This window comes from Canis aureus, chromosome 9, assembly GCF_053574225.1.
Source record: "Canis aureus isolate CA01 chromosome 9, VMU_Caureus_v.1.0, whole genome shotgun sequence".
NCBI classification, from domain to species: domain Eukaryota; kingdom Metazoa; phylum Chordata; class Mammalia; order Carnivora; family Canidae; genus Canis; species Canis aureus.
Genome location: NC_135619.1, coordinates 58,663,328 through 58,689,430, shown reverse-complemented (window position 1 = coordinate 58,689,430; position 26,103 = coordinate 58,663,328). Strand labels below are relative to the sequence as shown.

General features: G+C 36.6%; 2 long non-coding RNA genes across 3 annotated transcripts in view; one reads left to right on the top strand and one right to left on the bottom strand.

The window, feature by feature from the left end:
- The first annotated feature begins 3,261 nt into the window (after positions 1–3,261).
- Positions 3,262–26,103, top strand: part of LOC144320995 (uncharacterized) — a 40,206-nt gene continuing 17,364 nt past the window's right edge. For both annotated transcript variants that reach the window (XR_013386662.1, XR_013386663.1), the window contains exon 1: positions 3,262–3,567. This is a non-coding gene — a long non-coding RNA (uncharacterized LOC144320995). The remainder of the gene's footprint in view (positions 3,568–26,103) is intronic.
- Positions 23,239–26,103, bottom strand: part of LOC144320990 (uncharacterized) — a 369,611-nt gene continuing 366,746 nt past the window's right edge. The window contains exon 12 of the long non-coding RNA XR_013386617.1: positions 23,239–23,470. This is a non-coding gene — a long non-coding RNA (uncharacterized LOC144320990). The remainder of the gene's footprint in view (positions 23,471–26,103) is intronic.

The window sequence follows — 26,103 nt, the reverse complement described above, 5'->3', positions numbered from 1 at the left end:
GAATTTGCAGAGAACAGCCTTGAGGGATGAGGTAATGTCTCCCCCCAGACAAAGTGCAGGCTTACCATGTAAGCGGAAGATCACCCAAGCTCAATGTTTCTCTCCCATAACACAGCCCACTGCATGTTCAGGCATCCATCACAAACCCTTTGTGTCACACCTGTGGGACTCTGAGGTATAGGAAATTGATGCCAGAAAACATGAAGCTCTGGCTACTGCTTTTGCCATGAGTAATGAGGTCCTTCATCTCTGACTCGAGAGTTTTGTGTCTCCTGCCAGCATCCATGAAATAATAACAGACTAGTTTATTAGCTTGCAAGTAAGATGATATCCCACACTCTGCACAATTCTCCCCAATGTTTTCCTGGCCACAAAGTGAAACTTTTCTAGCTGTGGATCACTATCAGAAAAGTTTGAAAGCCATTTCACGAACCAAGAAACATGCAAACTACGATTTATAGTAGTAGTGTTTGTAATAGCCCAAATAAAACAAAACAAAAGCTGAAAGCAACACAAATATTAATCATCAGGACAATGGATAAATAAGTTCTGGGATAGCCATTCAAAGCAATATATATAGCAGTGAAAATAAACAACCTGCCACAACATGCTGCAAAATGGATCATAGAAACAATGTGGGGTAAATCAAAGCAATTACTGATAACTATCTGCAATATGACAACTTTTTTATGAGTTTTTAAATTAAATATAATTAAACAATATATTAAGACTATATATATGTGGTAAAAATCATTATTTATAAAACAGAATGAAAATACAAACATAATATTCAGGATAGTGCTTAGTCCTGGAAAAGAGTCAGGCTCATGTGCTTATTCTTAGAATATGAGTAGCTTAAATGAAGAATGTATACACAGGAGTTCATTAATGGATCATAATGTAAAAATATAAAACATATATTAATTTCACATGCAAGATATTATTTGGTAATTTTTTAAGTGTCCCAAATTCCAAATTAATATAATTCAGAATTGGAAGAGGAAAATGGACAAACTGTGCACACTAACAATACCAAAAACTATTTGTTTCAATCTTTAATATAATTGCCACCAATGGAGAGTAAAATAATTTAATTTCAAACTGCATTAGTTTTTACTGCTTGGAGCACAGACTATGGAGTTTTAAAAGATGTTCTTTAAGTAACCAGTTTTATATTAAATTCCATTTTATTTCATAGAAATGGAAAAATGAAAATACCAGTAAACTCAGATTTAGAGCTGGATATTTTGTTTGTAATTTGGGGATTAATATAGAACACCCCACCACCACATTTCTGCATTGAAAAGAAGCTCAAGTGGTATTATACCCACAGTGTAAGAAATCCAAACACAAGAATAAAGAGAAAATATTTGGGAAACTAGAAGTTAAATGTATCACTCTCTATATGCACCATGCTGAGTGAAACATAAAATTAAATTAAATTCACAAACAGAGAAACATTCTAGCTTTCGAACGTTGCTAGTTCTTCTCTGCTCCAATGCTACAAATAGAAATTTAAAAAGTTATCCTGAGCTATGAAAGCATGACTTCTCCTGATGATAATGCAAAATTTTCAAACGTAGATTCATATGAGCTGTGAAGTATTTTAAAGTATTTTAAAAGTATTTTAAAGTATTTTAAAGGGAAAGGAAAAATAATCTTAAAAATTATTTCTCAAGCATTATGCTTATTTTACAACTGCATTTGTTTATAAGTGCATGAGTACCATTTATTCTTCCTTTTGTAAAAATGAACAAATAAATAAAAATAATTTAAGGTAAATGCTCTTATGCTAGTTTGCCCATGCCAACGTATGGGGTTTATTTCTAATTCTGTTTGTATGTATGGTGCAAATGGAGTCTTATTAAATCTGTGGTTTCCAAGTCTCATGATTACTTCTTCACAATTTACTCCATATGCCATCCGGCATCTGTAACTCTTACTCCATTAAAAGCCTTTATTTTTTTGGCTTCTCAATGATCCCATTACTTTCCAGGCAACTTGAGCCCATTTGGTTTGCAGGAATGTCACCTCAGCAAAAACCTCTCTGAACAACGATGTCTGCCTGGTCCAGAAAGCTGCGTGGTTGTGGCTGACTTCCTGAGTCTTGGGGTCAGCAGCAACCCACCTTCTCACTGCCCAAGCCCTCCCCTGGCCCTACACATTATACGTTTGGCCCTTCTCTTTTGCTGTGGAGGGAGAAGCAAACCATAGTTACTTTATAGCCAGCAATTAGACTCAGGGTTTCAGAAATTTACTTTCCCTTTAGAAAATAAAAGCAAGAGCACCCTCAAAAAAAGTATGGAAAAAGTGATTTGAAAGGAAAGAACATGGAATCAACGTGAATGTGCTATGGTCCTAAATTGATGCTGGGTTTGGCTCCAATCTTCTGGGGAAATTTAAGACTTCTCAAGGCCCGGACATGCTATAGCAGAAATATAATAAAAGCCAAGAGAATGGGATTCCAGGTGGTCGTGTTGACATTGCTCTGAATAGAAAAGACTTGTTTGAATCCTCTTGCTAAATATGAGCATCACCCAAATGATGAAGCATGCGATTCCCACAGAAAGACGCAGTGTGTGTCATGAAGTATCACCACAGCAGATAGACACACGTTTTCCTAGCTATCACCTGTTAATAAAGTCTGTTACACAAAATACTTTCAGTTCAGGTGCAGGGTTTGGTGATGAGACAGTAGGTTCAGGAGAGCCTGTGTTCTTCGAATTCTGTCTCACATTCCTGCCGATGAAGCGCTATCACTTGGATTTCTCTACCTGAATTTATTTTAACTCCCTCCAGGAGGTAGTATCCGAGGTTGGTCACATCAAACATTGTTTTAAAACGCTGTGATATTCTGTGTCCTCACCTTTCTAGCACCTGAACATTCCTCTGAAGGATGGTAACATCCACCACCCAAAAATACGTCGCTTCGCCACATTATTTTGAGATGTAGGCACTTGTAAAACAGCCAGTGTAAGAGGAGGCTTTCTCTGAATTCCCCTTCTCTGCCTAAAGACAGATCCTCCAGCAGAAACTCAGTTGTATAAATCTTCCCCCCAGGATATTCGTTTGCCAGGGAAGACTGACTCATCACAGGAGAAAAGGCTGGAAGTCGATACCACACCAGACACACTCTGTCACAAAGCGTCATACCTCCCAATCTGTTTTACTAAGGGCATCACAGACCACCTGTTCATCTTTCACCAAAATCCCTTCATCCCTCTTAAAAAGCCTACCCCCCACTTCTCCTTCTCCATTATGACAGTATCTAATCCTGAAATCTACACCAACTCCCGGAGTTACTCGTTTTCCCTGCGTATCTTCCACATATATATGAAATATTCATGTTGATACATTCTTTTTGGTTTTCTCTTGTCAATCTGTCTTTTATTACAGAGATCTCAGCTAAGAACTCAGAAGAGTAGAAGGAAATCATACTTCCTTCATCCTCTGGTTGTAAAGACCTCCTGAGCTGATAGAGGGAAACCATCAGCCAGTGACCAGCACAGAGTACTAACTTAGTTCGTGGTCCTGATGACGGTGAAAATGAGGAGAAGGCAATGAATGGTAAGATCAACAATTATAAGCATTATTGTATGATCCAATGAATTTAAAGATCTCTCGATATCAGACTGCTTTTATCAGGCATATGATCTATGAAAATGATAAGATAAATAAGCACAAGACTAGAAGATAGGAAGTATAAAACTTTCAATCAGGAAATAAGTTCAAAGGACTTTTTCTAAGAATAGTTCATTTAAAGAAAGCAATCTTGAGAGATGAGAACTACATGTGTACTAATGTGACGCTATGGCAACAATGCCTTTATGATTTGTATTTTAAACATCTTAATTACCATTATACGTGCTTTAGATGAAATGTGCCAGTACAGTTGAAAGAGTCATTCATTCATTTTTTCATATTGCCTGTATTTTAATAGAAGTCAAAGCATGCTCATAATTTTTATTTTATCACTTCTTGGATTGCAAAATATTTTCTTCCTTAGATTTTGAAAAATTAGTATTCAAAGCTTCTTGTCATTACATAAAGCATTTAAAGGATTTAAGTGTTTGCTTTATCCGTTTTCTGAAAAAAAAACGTATGTTTGGGGAATTCGGAGGACACAGAATGGACTTTTCCTTTTAGTTTTAAGTCATCCTAAAAAAAATAATAAATCAGGGAGATTATAAAGAATGACTAAAACTGAAAAGTGTGGAAGTCAGTAGGGGAGCATTTTATGGAGGAAATCAGTCAAGCAAAAGTACATAGACCAAAAGCTTAGAGTATTGCCTTAGCAAAAGGACATCAGACCTGAGTGCAGCAGAAGCTAGCTAAGTGCCTTTTACAAAAAAGGAAAACTTAGTGGAAGAATGCCCGGTAGCACATCAAAGCCACTGCCAGCAGTGTGTCTGGATTTCACCAGAACCTGGAACAAGAACATGGACATCAAGGAGAAGACAAGCAGTTAGTTTCCTCTGCTTCTGTTTAAGGGAAAATGAGTGCTCATCTCTGCTTCTTCCTGTGTCTTCTTTTAATTTTCTCTTCTGCATATTCATATTCATTTCCTCAGCTATCCTTTTCCTTGGTCCATTATGACCATCCCAAAATGGTGCCTCCTGTCATCTTTCAACTTGAGCTCCTATCAACAAACGAGCCTCTGTCCCAGTTGAGGAGAAAGAATAGAATGTTGATCGTGATTTATCCAATCATCTCTGGCTTCAGGAAGGGATAATGTGGTGTATAGGTCTGCAAGGCCCCACTTCTGTGAGATATGTAATGTATAGCACGGGGTATATCTTTTACCCATGGAAAGATAAAGATGTATTAACTCACTCTGATTAGAGGGAAATATTTCTAAAGGAGAATATTCATATACATCTTACATTAAGGATGGCTGGGAACTACAGCAAAATATTCAGGAAAAAAAATATTTGGGGCTTTGATTACCAGTCTCAAGAGACTGGATGTCACTCTTTTGTCAATGTGGAATTGTGGAACATTTTTAAGCTAATAGGGTGAATCTGAGCAGTGGTTCAAGTGATGTAATTTGACTTCTCTGCATCAAAGAGATTAGAAGTGGAGGACTAGCAATTTAAATTCCTAAAAATCAGAACAAAATGTTGAAATGCAAGGTTTTTATGAAAGTAACTTCAAGATCAAGGAAAATAACACATACAGACTAATGTCTTATTTTTTCCATAAACAACAAAAAAATTTTTTTAAACCTTATCTATTGAATATTTATCATGTGCCAGAGAGTAGGCCATATATTAGGAGTACAATGGTTTACTCTTCATGCATCTACAAACAGCTGTAGTCTCCTGGGATTATGGGGGGTGGTGATCAAATGTAAATTATTAAATAACTAATGGAGTACCTAATTACATTGTGATCAATAATGTGAAAAGATTAGAAACCTATGAATGAGTATAAGAGACTAGGCAAGGGGTCTCAGAGTAAATGAATTTTAAATTATCTGGATGCATAAACATGACTTAAAAGAAGCATATGATGTTACAGATTAGAATTTAGAAAAAAAAAAAAAAAAGAAAGTTCACTCAAAAAGAGCATGTCTGGTAGATATGATGATGAGTTCAGATATGGAGCTACCAGTTTGGGAGATGAGAGCTAACATCCAAGAACATATATACTTATTAGTTAGTTATAAATGAGGGTCAGGAGGGGCACCTGGGTAGCTCAGTTGGTTAAATGTCTGCCTTCAGTTCAGGTCATGATCTCAAGGTCCTGGGATGGTGTCCCGCTTCAGGCTTCCTGCTCAGCGGAGAGTCTTGCTTCTTTCTCTTTTTCCCTCTGTCCTACCCCACCACTCATTCTCTCTCTCTCTCTCTCTCTCTCTCTGAAAGAAATAAAATATTTTAAAAAAATAAATAAGTGAGGGACAGGAAATAATGGTAGGAATTTAAAGAAAATCAGATTTATACATGCAGACAACTCTGATGTAATATCAACTGTTTTGGTGCCACTTTCGACAGGATCCAGACCTTATTTGGATCCTGCACAAGGATCTTTCTTACAAAGTATCATAATGCACATTTGTTTTTTGCTTTCAAAAATGTATGTTTCTTTTTCTTAATTTAGGTCCGATGCTGCATTGCAATTAAATGTTTATGCAGTTGGATTTCCCTCTGGATTATTAGTTCCTTGAGATTGTGCATATTTATTTATCTCATTCCTCCCATGCTTTGCACAGAACCCAAAACAGAGCAGGTGCTTAATAAATATTTGATGAATGGAAAAGAATAAAGAAATGGATGATGAATGGCTACTGCATATGCAGAGATGCACAAGGTTTGTGGAGCAGAGGAAACAGAAGAAGGTGCAAAATCTTCAAGGCATGAGAAAACCTTCATGATGTAGGCAAGAGCACTGTGTGGGTGCAGAATGGGACAGATAATTAGGGCCACACAAGGCAAAGCCCCTAAGGCCTAATAAAGCAATTTTGGCTTTATTCTGGAGGGAGTAAAAGTCCTCATAATGTTTCAAAGATGTGTGCAGCTGAAAAAAATGGTGGAATATAAGAGTGGAGCTTAATGAGTGATTGAGGGAATAATGAGCCATTTTTACATTTCAGTTAAAGAACAGTGATGATGAGAGGCACCTGAGTGGCTCAGGTGATTAAGTGTCCAATTCTTGATTTTGTCTCAGGTTATGATCTCAGGATCCTGAAATACAGCCCCAGGTCAGGCTCTGTGCTCAGCAGGAAGTTTGCTTGAGATTCTCTCTCCTTCTCCCTCTCCCTCTGCCCTTACCCTCACTCAAGGTGGCTCTCTCTCTCTCTCTCTCAAATAAATAACTCTTAAAAAAAAAAAAGAATACTGATGATGAAGTAAAGATGTTTTGTATCTCTGTGTGAAAACAAAATTTCAATTTCTAGAAGATTCTTTAAAAATCAGAATCTAATAAGACTGATGAAATTACTCCAGAAGGCAAAATGACTAATCTTATGCCTATGGTCTTTCTCAAAATACCTGTGAAAATATTCAGAAAAATTTAGAATGTGTAATTTTAAAAATATACATATGCTTATGAAATGCAGGAAGAGACATCATGAAGTTTTGAAAGGAAATCTTACAGAAAATCTACCCCATCAGCTGTGGTTCTGTGGAACAGCATGTCCCACAATGGCAACTTTATCTGGGAACTCTGATGACAACAAATCAGCATCACAAAAGCAGCCAAAGACCATACAAAAATGAATGGGTGTGCTATGTTCCAAAAAAACCATTATTTTCAAAAACTGCTGGTGAGCCAAATTTAGCTTATGAGTCATAGTTTGCTAACCCCTGATCTGGTTATTGTACCTGATTATTGTAAGAAGCAGTGTGTGAAGAGGGTAGGTCAACATTACAAAGAATTATAAAATTTCCACTAAAGCTACTTCAGAATCCTATTGCATACCACGCAATGCTATTACTAATAGATTATTATCTGGGAATGAGGGAGAAAATGTCAAAGGGGCATAACACTTTCCTTACAAATGAAGCACATGTTGAAATTTTTTTTTTTTTTTTTTTTTTGATGCTTAGAAGGTCATTAGCCTTGGGGACCTGACCTGATAGATACTAGGAAAATGAATCCACTCAGATTATACTACTCTGAAATACCTGCTTCAAAGATCAGTAATTTATTTTCTTAAAGTAGCAAGCTGTCTTCCTGGAACCATGCTGCTATAACAAAATACCATTGAATGGATGGTTTAAACAACAAAAATTTATCTCTCTCAGTTCTGGAGACTGGGAAGTCCTAGACCAAAGTGCTAGTTGACTTTGCTCCTTGTGAATACCCTGCTCCTGGTCTGCAGATGGTCCTCTTCTCCTGTAGCTTCCCGTGGTGAGGAGAAAGTGAAAGGAAGCAAGCAAGCACTCTCTTGTCTCCTCTTATAAAGACACTGATCTTATCATGAGGGCCCAACCCTCATAGCCTAATTACTTCCCAAAGTCTCCGTCCATCTCTAAATACCTCCGCATTGACAATTAGCAGTTCAACGTATGAATTTTCAGGGTACACAAACCCAGTACGATAGGTCAAAGCAAGCTTGGCAACTGAAGTCAAGTCATCACAAAGTCTTCATTTTCTCAGTCACCATGTCACTTAACAGCCACCTCCTCATCCCAAACTAGGATAATAAATGTATTGACCATTTAACCTGCTGATGACTGAAGAAATGTTTTCAGCCTTTACCTCCTGGCTCTATTGCTCCCTTCCTACCACTTCCATTGCTCCCTTTTACCTGCGTCTCACCCTCTACCAAGACACTTTGATTCTGAAACCTCATATGACATTGAAGTTTCACTCCATAATGAAATTTTTCCAAAAAAATAATTTATATTCTGTCATTTGAGGTCCTATCCTTGTTCTTTGTAGAGTCCAACTCAAGGTCCCAGAATTTCAGCCTGAGCCAGATACCCTTGTCCTCAAAAGGAGTTTATATATACACATATGTATTTATAAACATATGTATACATATTCCATACAAAGAATAGTTTATAATACTTATAAGTAAGTTGTTATAATAAAATTGTAACAAGAATAATTAAATATTTCCTTTGTGTTTAATACGTGTACATGAGTCTTATCGCCATTCTTTTAAAAATAGTCTTGGTTCATTTTTCTCATTTTATCCCTTATGCTCTATATTTATGCTTGTATACATGTACCCAAATATATATTTAATATATTAGGGTTCCCAAGCACTCTCTATTTAAAGGTGAAAAATTTACCTTATTCGTGGATATTTTTTAAAAGGCCTCTCCTAAACTAATCACTACAACATTTTGACTTCTTTCTTATGAAGTTTGAAGTTTTCTGAGAGTTCAGTCAAGGTCATGTAACATTTAATTTTTAATCAGTTATTTAGACCCAAGATTGATAGTTTTCAAAGCCTAACGCTTCTGGAGAGTGTACCTGTGTTTTCTGAATCTCTTCCCCATCCCTCTCTTTTATTATCCTGAAGAGAAAGTATTATTTTTGATTTTATGACAGCTCAGCTGCTTCTATCAAAGAGAAATCTTTGTCATTCCTCACTACCTATCTTCTTCTTTGCTGATCTCTTGCTCCCTCTGAACCAGAAACATTCCTTAGATTTATGGACATTTCTTGTACAATGTTCTTTTCATTTTGTTGCTTAGATCTTTACTCATTTTGGTTCTAGTTTCTTTAGCTCTATTTTGGATTTTTTCCAATCTCCCAGTCTTTGAAGTTTCAATCTGTCTATTAGTCTTTTTTCTATATGTGCCTTTTATTCACTCATAGACTAGTCTAACCATTCATTTCTCTTCCCAAGCAGAGAGAATTCTCCTTTTGAATAAATGATGTTTTTCTTCAGTAGATTTTTCCAATACAATCTTCTAATACCAAGTGATTAATATTTTTTATTTGCTGAGGGCCTACTAGGTGTCAGACAGTATATATAAACAAGGTTAATGACTTCTCACAAAAACTATAAAATTGATATAATTCTACAGATGAGGGAATAGAAGCTCAGATGAATTAAAGGGTTGACATTTTCACAAGTCCTGGATTTACTCTCCGAGTATTTACTGAGCTATTTCCAAACACCAGGACCAGGCACTGGATCAGATGTTGGGAGTGTAGTCGAGTAGGAGACTATTGATATTCATGTCCTCATGAAGCATTATACAGGACATTATCAGTATATAAATAAATATGTAGCTAGGTATCAAATAATATAAGATTTTAAACATAATAGGAATATAAATTATGACACACACAATAAAAGAAATGAATATGTGGTTTGATAAAACATAACTGGGTGTGAAGTGGTTGGAATGGGCCTCACTGAAGAGACAACAAGGTAGCAGAAATCTGAAAGAGCAGAAGGACTCAGTCATTAGAAGTGGGATGAGAAGAGTATTCCAGGCCCAAGAATGTGAATAAGGAAAGAGGACAGGCCAGGAAAAGTTGTAGGTGTGTTCAACAAATAAAATATATCCAATAATATTAGTGGTTAAGCAGAATGAGATGAGATTTTGGAGGCAGGACTGTCATGTTCTAAAGTGTGTATTCTTCTACCTCTCTCTGAGAAGTTGGTGTCATTTGCTTGACACAGCAATAAAATAGTACTGACTCCATAGCATTTATTGGGATTTGTTGAAGTGTCTCATGTCTCAGGCCTGGTTCCTCTTACCTAACTGTATTCACCCTCTTGGTGAACTTATTAAATCCAAGGGCTTCAAATACACATATATCCCAATGACTTCCCAATGTTACTTATAGCCTGGACCTCTCTCTGAATCCCCAAACTGTATATCCCCTTATATACTAGACACTTCCACTTGGATGTTTGTTAAACATCTCAAACAGAACTTCTCCAAAAGTGAATTCCATCAGGAGATTTCTTATGGGATCTGGGGTTTGATTTTATCCCCATTTACAAGAACCTAACCTGTATCATCTCATGCATGCTGTCAGAAGACACAAAACTCCTGGTTTGTGCTATTTTGCTTGCCACTAAGTCCCACCATGTGGAGGGAGTGAGAGAGTTGTTACACATGTAGTGGATTTTCATCGTTGCCAAGGAACTCTAACTTAGCATAAGCCACTGCTTTTATAACAAGCAGTAGACAAACTTGCTCTCTGTCCCTGAAGCAGACATCATTTCATCTTTCAAGATTGCTCCCTAGAAAAAACTCTCTGAGAAATGGCCCAGGTTAAGGGCATTCAAGTCCTGGCATTCTTGACATACCTAGAGAGATGAGTAAGAATTCAAGAAACCCATGGAGGACTGTCTCACTCACTACTTCCATAAAATGGGTATGAAGTGGTTGATACCATGGAGGCATGTGGAAAGGGGCCTGGGTCTACATGCTGCTACCGTATCCCTTGTCAGTAAGGGTATGTTTAGTGGTTCTGGTACTCAGGTCAAAAATTTCAACAGTGAACTTGGTTGGACTTATCTCCTCATCCTCAACCTTGGTGGGCTGATTGGTGGTTGGGAAAGGTCTAGGTACCTGGATCAAAGTCTGAGTAGTTCCTACTTTCTTTTCGTAATGAACATCCATAATGAACATTCCATCATCTAATGACCTTGTTTCCTTGATGTCCACTTCACCTCACCTAAGAAAGAAGGAGAAGGCTAGATACCATTACCAGGGCCACCATTCCAAGATTATCAATTTCCCCATCCATAATTTGTTTGCTCTTCAGGAAGCCTCTCACCCTGGCTGGATACTCATCTGGGGATAGAATGCTGCCCTGAGGGATCCCTGGGTGGCGCAGCGGTTTGGCGCCTGCCTTTGGCCCGGGGCGCGATCCTGGAGACCCGGGATCGAATCCCACGTCGGGCTCCCGGTGCATGGAGCCTGCTTCTCCCTCTGCCTGTGTCTCTGCCTCTCTCTCTCTCACTGTGTGCCTATCATAAATAAATAAAACATTAAAAAAAAAAAAAAAAAAAAAAAGAATGCTGCCCTGAAAAAAAAAAAAAAAAGAATGCTGCCCTAATCCAATCAGCTGTAATATCAGCTTCTGCACTCTCTTCTTCTGAGAAATAAAACTCTATAGGCCTCCTCATCTTTTGTCCTTCTTAACAGCATGAATAAGGCATCCTTTCTGTTATCACTCCAGTTGAGGATCTGATAGCCCATTTCTACCATCAAATCATATTAAGATGCTCTAAATATGGGTGCCAGCATGACCTCCTCCAATCCAACTATGGGCTGAGTTGTGGAGATCCCTAGCTCTGCTGCTATACTTGGGTCCCCTAGTCATAGCGTGGCTCACTTCTAGCTTTTTGCAGCACCTCCACACTCAGAGACTCCAACACCATTATATTCCCTGACCTCACCTTGTGAAATGGACCTGCTGGGCTCCTCTTGCCTCAAGATTCCCACCACACTACAGAAGCCTTCCATCTTGGATTTACTTATTTAGTCAGTCTATAATTCCTTTCTCCCACTAGAACCTAAGGTCTCTGAAGGAGAATAGTTTTGTATCTCATATTCATTCATATCTCTGGCACTTAAGACAATGCCTTAAACATAATCAATGCTCTTATTATCATTTATAGAAGGAATGGATATATGTCACTATTCATTCACTGTCAGAGCAGGGAACTGGATGGTCTCTGTCACTGCTCTATTCCCTGTATCTAAACTAGGAGCCCATCACAGACTTTTCATAAGTGTTCCCTGAATAAATGGATCATATGGTCAAATGATGTGAGTCTTAACTGAACAATCTCTCTGCAGAATGAAATGTAATGGTTAACTTCCACTTAGGCATTTTACTAATCACTTAAAAAATGAAGTTTATTTTAGACGATGTGACTCATTTATTGATTCAGCAAGGATTTATTATTTGCAAGCCTGTAGTAAGGGTTCATTCCTCACAGGGCTTAGCGGAACTTGTTGGAAAACAAAATCAAAGAATGCCCCGTCGAGTGTGACACAGACTACTGGATCTTTGCCATAAACTGTCCTCTGTTCTTTTCAGGCACATACATGCCATTCACTGGCTCCCCAGCAGGCCATGTGGCACCAGGAGGGTTTTCTCACCAGAGGAAGGCAAGCTGAAGGGACATGTGCCACTCTCAGGCTTGGTCTATAAAATCCTTCCGTGTGCCACCCCCTTTTATTCCCTCTGGCTACCAAGAAGGGGGCAACCTGCAGGGCAGTTCTGGAAGCTGCACATGGAGATAACAGAGCCTTGTTCCGATTTGGTCCATGGATTTGCTTGGCCAAACTACTACATTCCTCTCAGAATTGCTCTTAGCGTTTAATTTTGGTTCAAGCCATTAGATATTTCAGGGGTCATTCTTAAAAACCATTTAGCATATATTAATTCATGGAAGAAATAATTTCACTGGCTTTTAAAAAGCAAATACTTTCAGGAATATTTTTCTTTCTAAATAAAATGGTAGCAACTCAATATTCAGTATATCTCTTGTTTTCCAAGGTCACCGTGAGGGTGAATGCATTAAGGATAATAAAACTTATTCTGTTGGATTTTTCCCCACAAGTTATTTGAAGAATCCTCACAGAAATTTTTCATATAACTTCCCTCAAATTTTTTCTGAAGAATCTCCAGAGGTTGTGTTTCCTATCATGGAAAGTCGCATTACCTCTCTCGCATGTTGACTCTCCCTTCCTCCCCCTCTGACAACCACAGGCAATATTTCTTGGAGGGGCCTCTACTGTCCCCACTCTGGTGAGGATTCTCCATAGTAGCCTCTTGCATTTTCTCTGAAGAACTTCCACCAGACACAACCAGGTGCTTCTAAAACTCTGGAGACAAAGATGTCAACATGCAGAGCATGCTCTGAGCCTCAGAGGAACAAGCTATTGTGGGGATGGTGATTCACTCTCTTTTCTGTTATTTTGCCCTCACAGAGTGAAAACAATTTATTAATCTTTCCCTAACACTGTTTCCTACCTTTAATCCTTCCAGACCGGGTCCCAAATGTGATTCCTCTTCCTTTGGGGATGCCACTAGGGAAAATTAAACCCAATACTCTACTCTAAATCCCCTCTCACACTGATAATTGAGGCTGTGATACTAGTGCAAGCTTTTCTGTCTACCCCTCTTTGTCCTTTAGAGAATTCTGTCCCTATTTCTTCATGTAAATAAATTCCAGGACCAAAAGGCACACAAGTGCACCAGAAAGAAGCAAAAGTTTGACTCTCTAAATGGAACAGAGCTCAAGGCTCAGGTTTAGTCTCCTTACATAAATTAGCCACTGATTCAGGGCCAAGCACACTGCTTGCCACTGGAACAGACACCAACAGTATACGGAAAGGGATTTATAAAGAAATGAGGAGAAGTTTTAAGGTTTAACCTCTGTTTAGTTGTCTTAGATCAGATGTGTGTGAATGTGTATAAGTGTGTATCTGTGCATGCGTGGGCATGTGTGTTTCTTCAGCCTTATTGGAATAATACTATTTACTTCCATTTACTTTGTAGAATCAAAAAAAAAAAACATATTATTCATTTAATCATGACCATACAGGGATCTAGTATGTTTTCATTTTAATAAAAATGACCTGGCAAAGTAACATTTCTTTTAACCCCTTTTAGATGTAGATTCAATGTGATAAATAAAGGGAGAATACAGATTTTTAATCAGATGAAGGTAGCAGTGAAGCTTATACAGAACAGAAGTAGAACAAATATGCTCATTTAAGCTCCCTGTTACTAGTGTGTAGCCTCTCTGAATTCAGTTTCCTAATTCTTAAAGGAGGGCATTAGTTTTTGCAGTGGCATTATGAGGCTTAGACATAATGTATGCAAAGTGACAATCCTATTAGGCACTCAGTAAATAAAAATTTCTTTTCTTGAATAGAGAACAAACTTGGACCCAGCTTTAGGGATGATTTAACTCTCTAATTGCTAATTGACCCCTTTTAAAATGGGAAGAACATTACCACTTATCTTGTAAAGTTGAGATAAGGCATGAATCCCACTATACTGGTCTTGTAATTAACTTAGATAAACATTATTATTGCCATTATATTACTTTTCCAAACATATATTAAAAATCTGTCACTTATAAACTTAAGCTTGTTCCTAAATGTTTTCCCCTTTTTAAAAATTTTTAAACTAAACTCTAAGTATTGAAGTGTCTGTATCCTCAGAATATTATTTTTTTAACTTTCTATTTTGAAAAACTTTTAGATTTATAGAGAAGTTACAAAATAATAGAATTTCAGTATTTCATTTACTTAGCTTTCTCTAAAGTCAACGTCTTACACAACCATGGTACATTATCAAAAGTGCAAAATTAACATTTGGTATACTCCCATTTACTAATCTATAGACCTGATTTGAATTTCCTGAGTTGTCACGTGAAAGTTTTCTTTTTTTTTTTTTTTCTCTATCCAATCCAGGACCACACATTGCATTTGATTGATGTCTCCTTAATCTCTTCTAATCTCTAAAAGTTTCTTTCACTCTCTTTCACTCTTTCTCTCTCTCTGTCTTCTATGACCTTAGTACTTATGAAGACTTCCTTTTTTAGGGTGTTAGTTACACTACAGCTGTGCAAATATCCTATTTTTTTAAAGATTTTATTTATTTATTTATTCATGAGAGACACACAGGCACACACACACACAGAGAGAGAGAGAGAGAGAGAGGCAGAGACATAGGCAGAGGGAGAAGCAGGTTCCATGCAGGAAGCCCAATGTGAGACTCCATCCCAGCCCCCGGGATCACATCCTGAGCCAAAGGCAGACACTCAACTGCTGAGCCACCCAGGCAACCAGCAAATATCCTATTCATCATAATTTTGTTCACTAATTTTAGTAATCATTGATGATCTTTGCCTTTGGCTGTCATACTGTGGTGTTGGCCCAAAGATGATTTTCTTTTTTCCTCATGTCCTGCACATTACTTTATTATAATTCTGCTACAAAGACACCACAAAACTAGAAGAAAACATAGAGAAGAAGTTCCTTGACCCTGGTCTTGGTAAGGATTTTTTAGACTTGACAGCGAAGTACAAGCAGCAGAAGCAAAAATCAACAAGTGAGACTACATCAAATTAAAAGCTTCTGTGCAAAAAAAAAAAAAAATAAATAAAAGCTTCTGTGCATCAAAAGACATAATTAACAAAGGAAACTCATGGTTTTAAAATTTTTGTCTATATCTGGGGTACTTGAAACATTACCATGAACTTTTTCCAGAACTTTCATAAGAGTGAGTCTCACATCCTTGCTATCCATTTCTCTTCCCTCATATCTCCACTCTGCTTTCATCTTCTCTTTTCAGTAACTGATCTTAATAGTTTCTAGTTATCATTTCCATACTTCTCATCTACAAATAAAAGTATACATATAAAACTTATTATATTTCTATCTTTTACAGGAATTTTTTTCTCACCGTTCTGGAGATTAAAAGTCTGAGATTAAGGTGCTAGCATGATTGGGTAAAGGCCTTTCTCCAGGTCACAAACCTTTCACTGTGTTCTCATGTGGTGAAAGAGGAAAGGATTTCTCTAGGGTCTATTTTATAAAAGCACTAATCCCATTATTGAGGCTGTACCTTTGTGTTGTAAGCACCCCTCCAAAAGCCCCTCCTCTTAATACCGTCATTGGAGCATTAGGATTTCAACATATGAATTTGGGGAACAGACACATTCAACCATAGCACTCATCTTTTACCACACTGGCATTGTACCTATCATTAGCTCAAGAAGACAGCAAGATTATCTCCCTGTAGGCACAAGGAACATTCATCTAATGTAAATTTATTTATATCATCATTTTTCCCATTCCTTATGCTTCAACAGAATGTCATATTCCTTAGTTCTTACAGTACATGAACTAGTAAATAGATTTGTATGCTTTTGATGAGCAGTTTACCTTCTCAAAGGTTGTAATAAATACACCACTATATATTAGGAGGGAAAAAAGGCCAACAGTGGTACAGAGAGTTTAATCAATGCCAAAGTTACACAGCTAGTAAGTGCAGTTGAATTTGAAACCTGACAGTCTGTTTTCTAAATCGACAATATATTGAGTGAAAGTCATGAATACTGATGGATTTTAAATGTTAAGGACAAGCATTTTTCGTATCTGTATATTTCCTGAGAGCTTACTACACATCAGCTACTGGCCCAAAATGAAACCCATCCACTCCCATAACCCTCACAACATCTCTCTGAGAAGGGCACACGGTCATTGCCAGCACTTCAAATTACCCAATTCATAAGTGCAAGAAAAATGGCAGTCCCAGGGATATCATATTCCCCAGACCTATTCTTAGCCTGTAGATGGCCTCGGTGACTTCTAAGGCATTATATACACTTATTAAAATCTATAGTCATCTTCCTTTACATTTATTTATTTATTTATTTATTTATTTATTTATTTATTTATTTTTCTGAAGTTGGCTGTTAGACACAGCATTTCACATGTTTTTTGTAAGTCTGAGAGAAAGGCCATCCTGTCTAGGTAATTTACTTTTACTCAAAAGAACACAGAAGTGTTCACAGAAGAGTAGTGAAATCCTCAGGGCCCCAGGGCAATCAGTTGTGATACTAGGGTTGAAACCCTGGGTGGAGGATTCTGAAAATTTCAGAATTTGGGGTTCGAATTCCAAAATTCAAATTCATTGCATTATATATATTTAAGGAATACTATATACAATCTTTTTTTTTAAAAAAAAAGAAAATTCTTATCTGTGCTTTTGTTATTTGAAATGAAGACAGACCCCTGCAGGATATTGGCATTTATTTGAACACCTGAAGTAAGAATCGAGAGATCCATTCTTGGTCCTGATTTCACTCTTTACTGGCTATATGATATTTGGAAATCCATTTACACTTTAGTGACTGTTAATTGGAGACTTGTCTAGCACGCACACTTTTTTGGAGATAAACAGTGAACTGACTGGCCCGTAAAGAGCTGTTGCTCAGACTGCAGTCAATTACCTTTCAAGAAGCTCCTGGGGGGGAAAAAATCCGTATAAGGATTAACCCTCTCATCTAAAAGATACCTAAGGATATGGACCTTAAAAGCACTTTGATTTGCATATTTTTCTCATAGCATTTGGCCTTATCTTTGGCTGATTGTGAATTTCTACTTGGAGGGGGAAAGAAAGTGCTAAAATTCAGCTCTTAATTTATTCTGCTAGTCACATATGCTGTCTTTCATCTTGCTAACTTGTAATAAGTGGATGTCCTAATCTCATCGTTCATACCCTTTCCTTGTTGGCAAGATTTGAAAAACGAAGAGCAGAACGAGCAATTTGTAGAGAAGAATATAATAAAGTACTCTGGTCCCTCTAGAAGGAACTTTTTTTTGTTAACAAGACCTTACATTGTCCTACTGAATAATGCAAAATTTGTTTGGTTGTACCCTGCAGGGCTCCCCAGCCCCAAAGCCAGGGGCAACAACAGTACTGGGTTGGCACAAAGTAGCAGAAATGTCATTTTTTAATTATGTGGTTCTGAGGGGAATCTATTATCCACTGCTGAGATGCTGAAATCAGACAATTTATCTCCAAGGCAGCTCTGTCTACAATCTAGAATATATATCTCTTGTCACTGCAGGAAATAGAACGAAAGGATGTTTTTATTTCTGGTGCCTTATGTTTATAAATTTATTCTTTTAAGTTTTGCCAGTGAAAGGGAATAATGTCCTAACGTATTGTTCTGCCCGCTTCTCCTTCCTGAAGGGTGTTCAAGTCACCCTGGCTCTTTTTTCCCTCAAGGTGGTATCAAACCTAGTAGGCCTCAGTAAGTCTTTGCCGGGCCTCCAACTCCTATTCCAAATGCCCACGGCCAAGGTAAATAGAAACAAATCCTTGAGAAGGACCCAGCGAATCAGAGGCATCCACCTAAATTAGTATAAATACCAATTGCTCTTTTGCATTTCAAAGGAGATGCTGGAAAGTATTTGAAACCTATCCTTTCTTCTCTCCTGAGCTATTTTCATTTAAATGTAAACTAATACTTATACCTACCAGCTTGTTCCTAAGGATTCTTCATTATTTCTGATTTTTTGCCCCTTAAGGTATCAAAGCAAATGAAAGAATTTAGTTCATATTTGTCTACCCTCCCCCTTTCTGTAAAAAAAAATCTGCCAAATTCATGAATGTTCACGCTCTGTGTGCATCAGGGCTCCAAGCAATTCACATCTATTAACCATCAGGTACAAGCTAAGTGCTTTTAAAACAAATGGATGCAGTTTATTTTCAACGAATGTATGCTTTCTATATTCTACAATAGCACCAGAAAATTCGATGGAGAGAGAGACCTGGAATAGCAGAATGATAATAGCTGCACTGCCCTCTAGTGTAATGCTACTGGTATAGCAGTTTAGGTACAAGAAGACACATTCAGGGGATTTTTTTGTTTGGGTGCATGAGGGCACCTGTGTGCGTGTGTATGTGTAAACTTTGGTACCAAAAAAAGAGAGAGAGAGGGAAGAGAGAAATAAAAGAAAATGCAATGTAACCTTCTAGGGTTTTATTCTGAAGCTACAAACTTTTCAAAGACGGTAGGTCTCCTAATGCCAAAAGCATACATCTCTAAGGAATTTTCGGCTGGCCTTCTTTGGCAGCACGGGCAAGGGGAAAATGTGATGATCTTTACGGCAGACTTCATTGCTGTAAATACCAGAATAGAAACATTCCAATCAAAATGCTCATCCACTCTGGTTATTCTTCTATAAACATACGCAACTCAGTTGAAAAAATATGCTTCAACAGTGCCATTCGTATTCATGTGTTTCGTAAAATAAGTCAGAAAGAAAGGAAATCATACGTAAAAGGATCTGCTCACAGATAATACCTAGTTACTCGCTATTTACAAATAACCATTACTATTAAGCAATATTAGGTTCATCTGGGGATTTTATTCTGAATCTGTCATAGCTAGCATTCTTTGAAAGCTCTTCCAGACTGTGACCAGGAATACTTGGGAATTGTGATATACAGGATAAATGCACACATACACACAGAGGAAACTTTGGGATAACTGGAATTTATTTTTCCAGGTTCTATGGGACTGGAATCATAATGTAAATACATAAACATCACAGAATCTCACCCCAGACCTGCCTTTAATTTATAGAAGTCACCCTGACTTTGTAGCTTCTTACATGCTCCCTGCTCCTCAGCTGGATCTGTGGCATTTCCGTCTTACCAGTTCCCAGTTCCTGGACTCTAAGACACATAACCAAACAATATATTTTTTTCCTAACTAACTGGGCAACATAATAGCTGCTTCCAGAGCCAGACTTCATGTGTTTAAATCCTAAATCCGAAAAAAGCTCTGCTACTTTGGGTTAAGTTATATAACATTCTGAGCTTCAATTCCCCATCTCTGAAATGCAGAATATAAGAGCATCTACTTCACAGGGTTGCATGAAGATTAAGTGACCTAGGACACACATGCCAATCAGCATCACTTCTATCAAATGTGAATATATCCCACTCAAGAAGCTGTTAGCCATGTAAATACCGTTTACACTTCAAAGCACGAAGCAAGATGTCCAGTTATCATTGCCAGTTGAGATGGAGTCCCCAAAGCTGGCAGCAAAAGAAAGAGCTTCTAGAAATTGGAGTCACCTGTGTGAAGAGGCACGGTATTAACATTCCTTGAAATGCTCTCCATTGCAGTTGCTAAAGACAGCAAAGCAGAGTGGCCGCTGAATGCCTCAGAGAAGGCACACAAGTGGCTGGAGGTCCTCTGGGAAAACCCTCTGTAATATATTAATGGAAAGAAAAGAAGCCCTCAGGGGCTCAGGGGCGCCTTAATGGCTCAGTAGGTTAAGCTTCTGGCTTTAGCTCAGGTCATGATCCCAGAGCCTTGGGATCAAGCCTAGTGTCCCCCCCCCCTCCCCGTTCTCCTCAGCGGGGTGTCTGCTTACTTCTCACACTGCCCCTCTCTCAAATAAATAGATAAAAATCTTAAAAGAGAGAGAGAGAGAGAGAGGACAAGTCCTCAAATAAAGCAATTGACTGGCTCTATCTGAATTTCCACAATGGTTCTCCCCTTGGACTCAAAACTGCCATGTGGAGAAAAAGGGTCTTCTTTATTTCTTGCAGTATATCCAAAGGGAATCAAACATCCCAACTTATTAGAGTGTTAATGTTAAAAGACCATTTTATAACCTAGGAAAAAGAAAGAGGTGTTATTGCTCACATTATTGTGAACTACTTTTGTTTTATGTAGTTAGCTACTAAATCTTAGGAGAAAACCTCAGTTCTCAGGCTATTAGGGTCCAGATTTGAGGAAAAAAAGAATTTAAATCTCTCCCATTTAGAGATTTGACATTTGATTCTATTACTTGATCATGTCTTAACTGGGGAAATAAAACCTGGTTCTGAAACCTGACTCCATCTAGTAATCCAACTACACACAGTAGATTTTATATATACGTACTTTTATAAATTTTACATGTAGTTACATAAAAATTCATATATAAAATACACATACAATGCATGTATATTTTATAGATATATTTATATAAAAATGCATATATGTGTTTGTTTATATAAAAATACATATATATATAAAATCTATTACATATAACCTTCAGAGGAAAGACAGGGGAACTTATATCAAAAGGTAATTGAAAATACAATACAAAAATATTCATGACACTAATAAATTAATAAAAAGATAAAATAACAAAATTTTGAGAGATTATTTTTGATGATGAAATCACTACACTGAAATAAGTGGCATATGAGAGATTCTATCAAATTCAATATGAATAACAAAACTATTTTTTTCACCAAAATTCATAGCAAGGCAATTTTCTTAGCTTTGAAAATATGAAAAATAGAATATCATCTACTTAAGTGTTTCGGAGGTACTCAACTGTTTATTAATACATCCACAATTAGATTATTTCTTTCAAATTCTAATTTAAATTTCTCCACCTACTTCATAGTTGAATGCATACATATGAAAAGGCTCACACATGCATGCACACACACACAAGCCTAGAATGATTGTCTAGGCTTGATTTTTAGGCTAGAGTGCAGTGTACTAAATCTTGCCAGATAGTTTGTTCTATTTTTGTTCTGTGTGACCAGCAGGTATTTTTACCATCTTCATGAATATTCTTGCAGAAAGTCTGGTTTTCTATCTTCCATCCTATTAAAACAGACTTTAACAAAGGATCAAAGAAAATGTAACCTTTCTTAATGACTCTTTGGTATTTTGTCCTTTCTTTATCCCTTAAGGCAAAATTGTGACTTTCTATAAATCTGTTTCTAGTATGATTTTCATATTGGATAGAAAAATAAAAGAAGCATTCTTACAGCAATTTATTGTTAAGTGATGGGTTTTTTTTCCCCCATATGACATAAAGTACCTTTTATTTTTTTATTATTTTTTTAAAGACTAGAATGAAAGTATTCTCCGTATTTTGTTTTTCAGCCAGAGCATTTCCTACCTCTTCCTCACAGCACCATTATATAGTTTTGTTTATTCGATTTATTTTTAATTTATTAAGAAAATAAATATTTTTCAGTACAATGATATCATTATTTAGCAGTTGCAAAATTTTGCCTAAAATATGCCAGGTTTTCATAAGCCTGAGCAGAGTCATCCAAGACTAGGATGAGAATACCAAGGCAGCAGGTAGTAGACCTTGGTTTTAGAAAATTGAATGATGAAATAAAATTATATCTGTCCATTAATTATATATATATATGCACATATATATATATATATATGTGTGTATATATATATATATATATATAGTAAGGAAATAGTTGATGAACATTTTTAAATGCCATATATAAATCAAAATACAAACAATGAAGATCCAGTAGTGTTTTGCATTTATGTCTTTTGGTTAATATTTTGTCTCCTAAAAAGGAGACCAGAGGCCAAAAATAGAGTCCCTTGTGCTAAACCCCACATCAGCAAACCAAGGCTTCATGCCTTACCTAACTGTAGTTTCAACCTTCTCCAGGATGCGATCTTATCTGGTAAGTCTGGAATTTTCTGGTCAGCACTAGTGATGTCATCTGCCTGAAAACCCCCTTTGCCTCCTAAAGGAAGGTGATTTTTCCCAAAACAATTCAATAACAAAATGTTATTGACTTCCTTGTCCTAACACTTCTCTACCTTTATTTTTTTTTTCCTTTTCTGTAGTGTTTGGAGTTCCTTTCTTTTGCTAGATGGGATGCTGCCTGATGTATAGATCCTTGAATAAAGAAAGCCAATTTGATCTTTAAATTTGCTGAGTTGAATTTTGTTGTTTAACAAGCCTGAAATATATAGAGACTTTAAATAAATGATTGTAAACATGGAAACTGGTAAGCTGGTGTGGGGATATAGGCATATTATAAAACCTTCTATTCCCCAAGATGATTACCTTTTCTACTTTTATTAAAAATGATAGACAGAGAAGTTTATTGAAAATAGGAATACTGCTTATCTACACTGCTACTTTAAAAGAATTAGCGAAACATGGTTTGATATTTTTTGCTGCCGTGATTATTTCAAACAAGTATATAATTTTATAGCATTATGGTAAGACAAAATGCTTATGTTTAATTAAAACCTTAATTGAAATATATGTATCAACACGATTCTTTGTATTTTTATTTAGAAAATATGTTTATTTAATCATGAGTGCTATAATTCTTTGAACTATGATTTCTATCCTAAACTGTATTTTGCCTTTGTATTTTTTGGATGGAAATTCCACATATTTTTCCCATTAAAATTTAGCCACACCAAGCTATCTACAATATATACATATAAAGAACAACGAGAAGAGTACACTTACCAGGATGAGCACTGAGTAATGTATAGAATTGTTGAATCACTATATTATACACCTAAAACTAATATAACATTAGATGTTCACTAGAATTAAAATGTAAAATTTAATTAAAAAAATAACAATGAGAAGAAAACAGGAATAGATAAAATAAATTGTCCGTTGCAGGCAATCCATACATTTTCTTTTAAAAAAAATATCACTTTGGCTTCTTCAGGACAATTCTTCTGAGGGTGAGTGGTCTGTTAAGCCAAAGATAAAAGGAAAGAAAAGTAAAATTGTGGACCATTTATAACACGTAAAAGCTGTAGAGAAGCAAAATGAAACTGGGTTTGTCTACCCGCTCCCCTGTGTTACCTGCCACACGTTCAGTTATTTAGTAATGACCAGAGAGGCAATAAGAAAAGGAAATCTATTCTGAAGGTTTTACTGCAATGATTGATGCTAGCTTTCCTAACCCAAATCCAAACAGTTTGAGAAGGGAGAGACCTATGGCAAGTATTTCCTTTTTATCCTGCTGAATAAATACTAATTTTGGAATGCGTTGAAGATTTTTGAAATGTTCAGCTCAAAATATGTAACAAAATACATTTTGCATGAGATCATCCCTGACAAAGCTGGTGCAAATTGGGAAGAGGCTAGGATGTGAAATACAAAATATTGTATTTTGAATCTCTAAAACCATATTGGGTCACATGTGGAAAACTGCCTTCTTTCTCATTTCTGTTAATGAACTGTTCATTCTCTAAGTAAAAGAAGAAAAATAAAAAAATAATAAGTTAGAAATTTCTCAATGGTGTATTATAATGTCATAGTATGATGTTTTAGAGAAATAAAAATAAATTAAAATGTGAAACTATATATGTCAGGCAATAAGGATGATGATTGATTAAAAGGCAGGCAAGCCTCCCACGTCAATGAACACCACTGAAGACTAAAGTAGATTGACAACAGACATGATTCAGTAGGGCACTTTTTACATCTTCTGGCACTTTGAATAAGCGGATTCATCATATTTATCCAATCTTTTATTCAACAAGTGATTACTGAAAATCCAGTATGTATTAGCACTCTCCTACGTGCAGCAGATATCACAATAAAAAAGACGAAGTGTTTGCCTTCATAGATTTATATTCTAGTGGGAAAGTTAAAATATGCACAAATAAATTTTAATTCTAATACCAACTACAAAGAAATAAAGCACAATAATGAAATAGTAAATGGCTAGTGCTATGTGTGTAGAGAACTACTTCAGTGTGGTTAGAGAAATTTCTCCTAAAGGAACAGAGATTTAATAGATGAAAATAATGTATTCTTACCAAGATCCAAGGGAAGTGGCTTTTTGGAGGTGAAAGAAGGACCAGCAAATTCAAAAACTCTTATGTGGTAACACATCAGTCATGTTCAAGGTATGGAAATAAAAAGGGGGGGTCACAGTGTCAGGGACCCAGAAGAGGTGAATAGATTGTATGGAATCAGGTCAGAGAGATGGGGAAGGGCCAGATTACATAGGCTTTGTAAGTCATTGCAAGGGTTTTGGGTTTTGTTCAAAGTAAAATTGGAAGTCATTAGAAATCTTACTTGCATATTATTTGAAGAATGAATAGAATATGCGTGGTGAATGGGAGGAGAGTTAAAAAATCTATAACTTGGGAGGTTGTGAAACGATGTAGTCAAGATACGGTGGTGTGGTCCGGGGTCTTCTCTCTGAAATTGATGAGCAGATCTCTGCTATGGAATTTATGTTAAAGATAGAAATGGCACAGTTTTCTGATAGGTTGCATGTGAGATATAAGGGAAAAAAAGAAGAAAAAAATAATAATCTATCCTTTCTAGTGCCCTGATTCAAATAGATGGATAAGTGGTGTCATTTACTAAGATGGGAAAGATTTTAGAGATGAGTGAAGATAATGTTAAAGAAAGAAAAACAGGAGTTTTGTTTTATATATATTAATTTTGGCGTGCCTGTTGGTCATTAAAGCCTGAAGTTGAATAGGCAGTTGGATAAATGTGTCAGTCTAGAGATCCAGAGAAATTTCGGGACAGAGATGAATACAAAAGACTATTTTGTAGGGAGAGGAGATTTAAAACCATTTGACTTGCTTAGATCAGCCAAGAAAAGCTTGTAGTTAGATATAAGAAAAGACCTAGGATATGGAGTGCTCTCCTGTACAGTTTAGGGCAGAAGTCAAGAAGTCAGCAAAAAGGAATAACAAAGATTAGTCTACAAAGAAGGAGAAATAATAAGAATGTGGTATCAATAAATCTAGAGAATCAAGTATTTCAAAGAGGATGATGCTTCCTTCTTTCGAATTCTCTGAGAAATAATATGGGAAAGAAAGTCAATCCCTGCATATGGCAAGATAAACTTTCCTTCATTTCAGCTCTTTCAGTGAAGTTCAAGTTCAGTGAGAAAAAATCCAAATTAAAGTAATTTACAAGGGAGACTTAAAATATTAACAATAGTTTGGAAGAGTTTTGCTGTGAAGGGTAACAGAGAAATGGGGTGGTGCCTGGAGGGCGGCAGTGTCAGAAAGTTTTGTTTTCTCTTTGTTACATTTTTTAACAAACTATAACCAGTATGCAACCTCACTTTTCACTTTTATAGCACTCTTTACATTTACACTATTTACATAAGTCTATTTACTTATGTAAGTATGTATTATTATTAACTCATTGCTTTCACATTTATGACATTTATTATGATCAGCCCTGGCTTCTTTTTGAGTTCATTTAAGATTCTCCTTTTTTTTAAGATTTTATTTATTTATTTATGAGAGACACAGAGAGAGAGGCAGAGACACAGGCAGAGGGAGAAGCAGGCTCCATGTAGGGAGCTCGATGTGGGACTCGATCACGGGACCCCAGGATCACG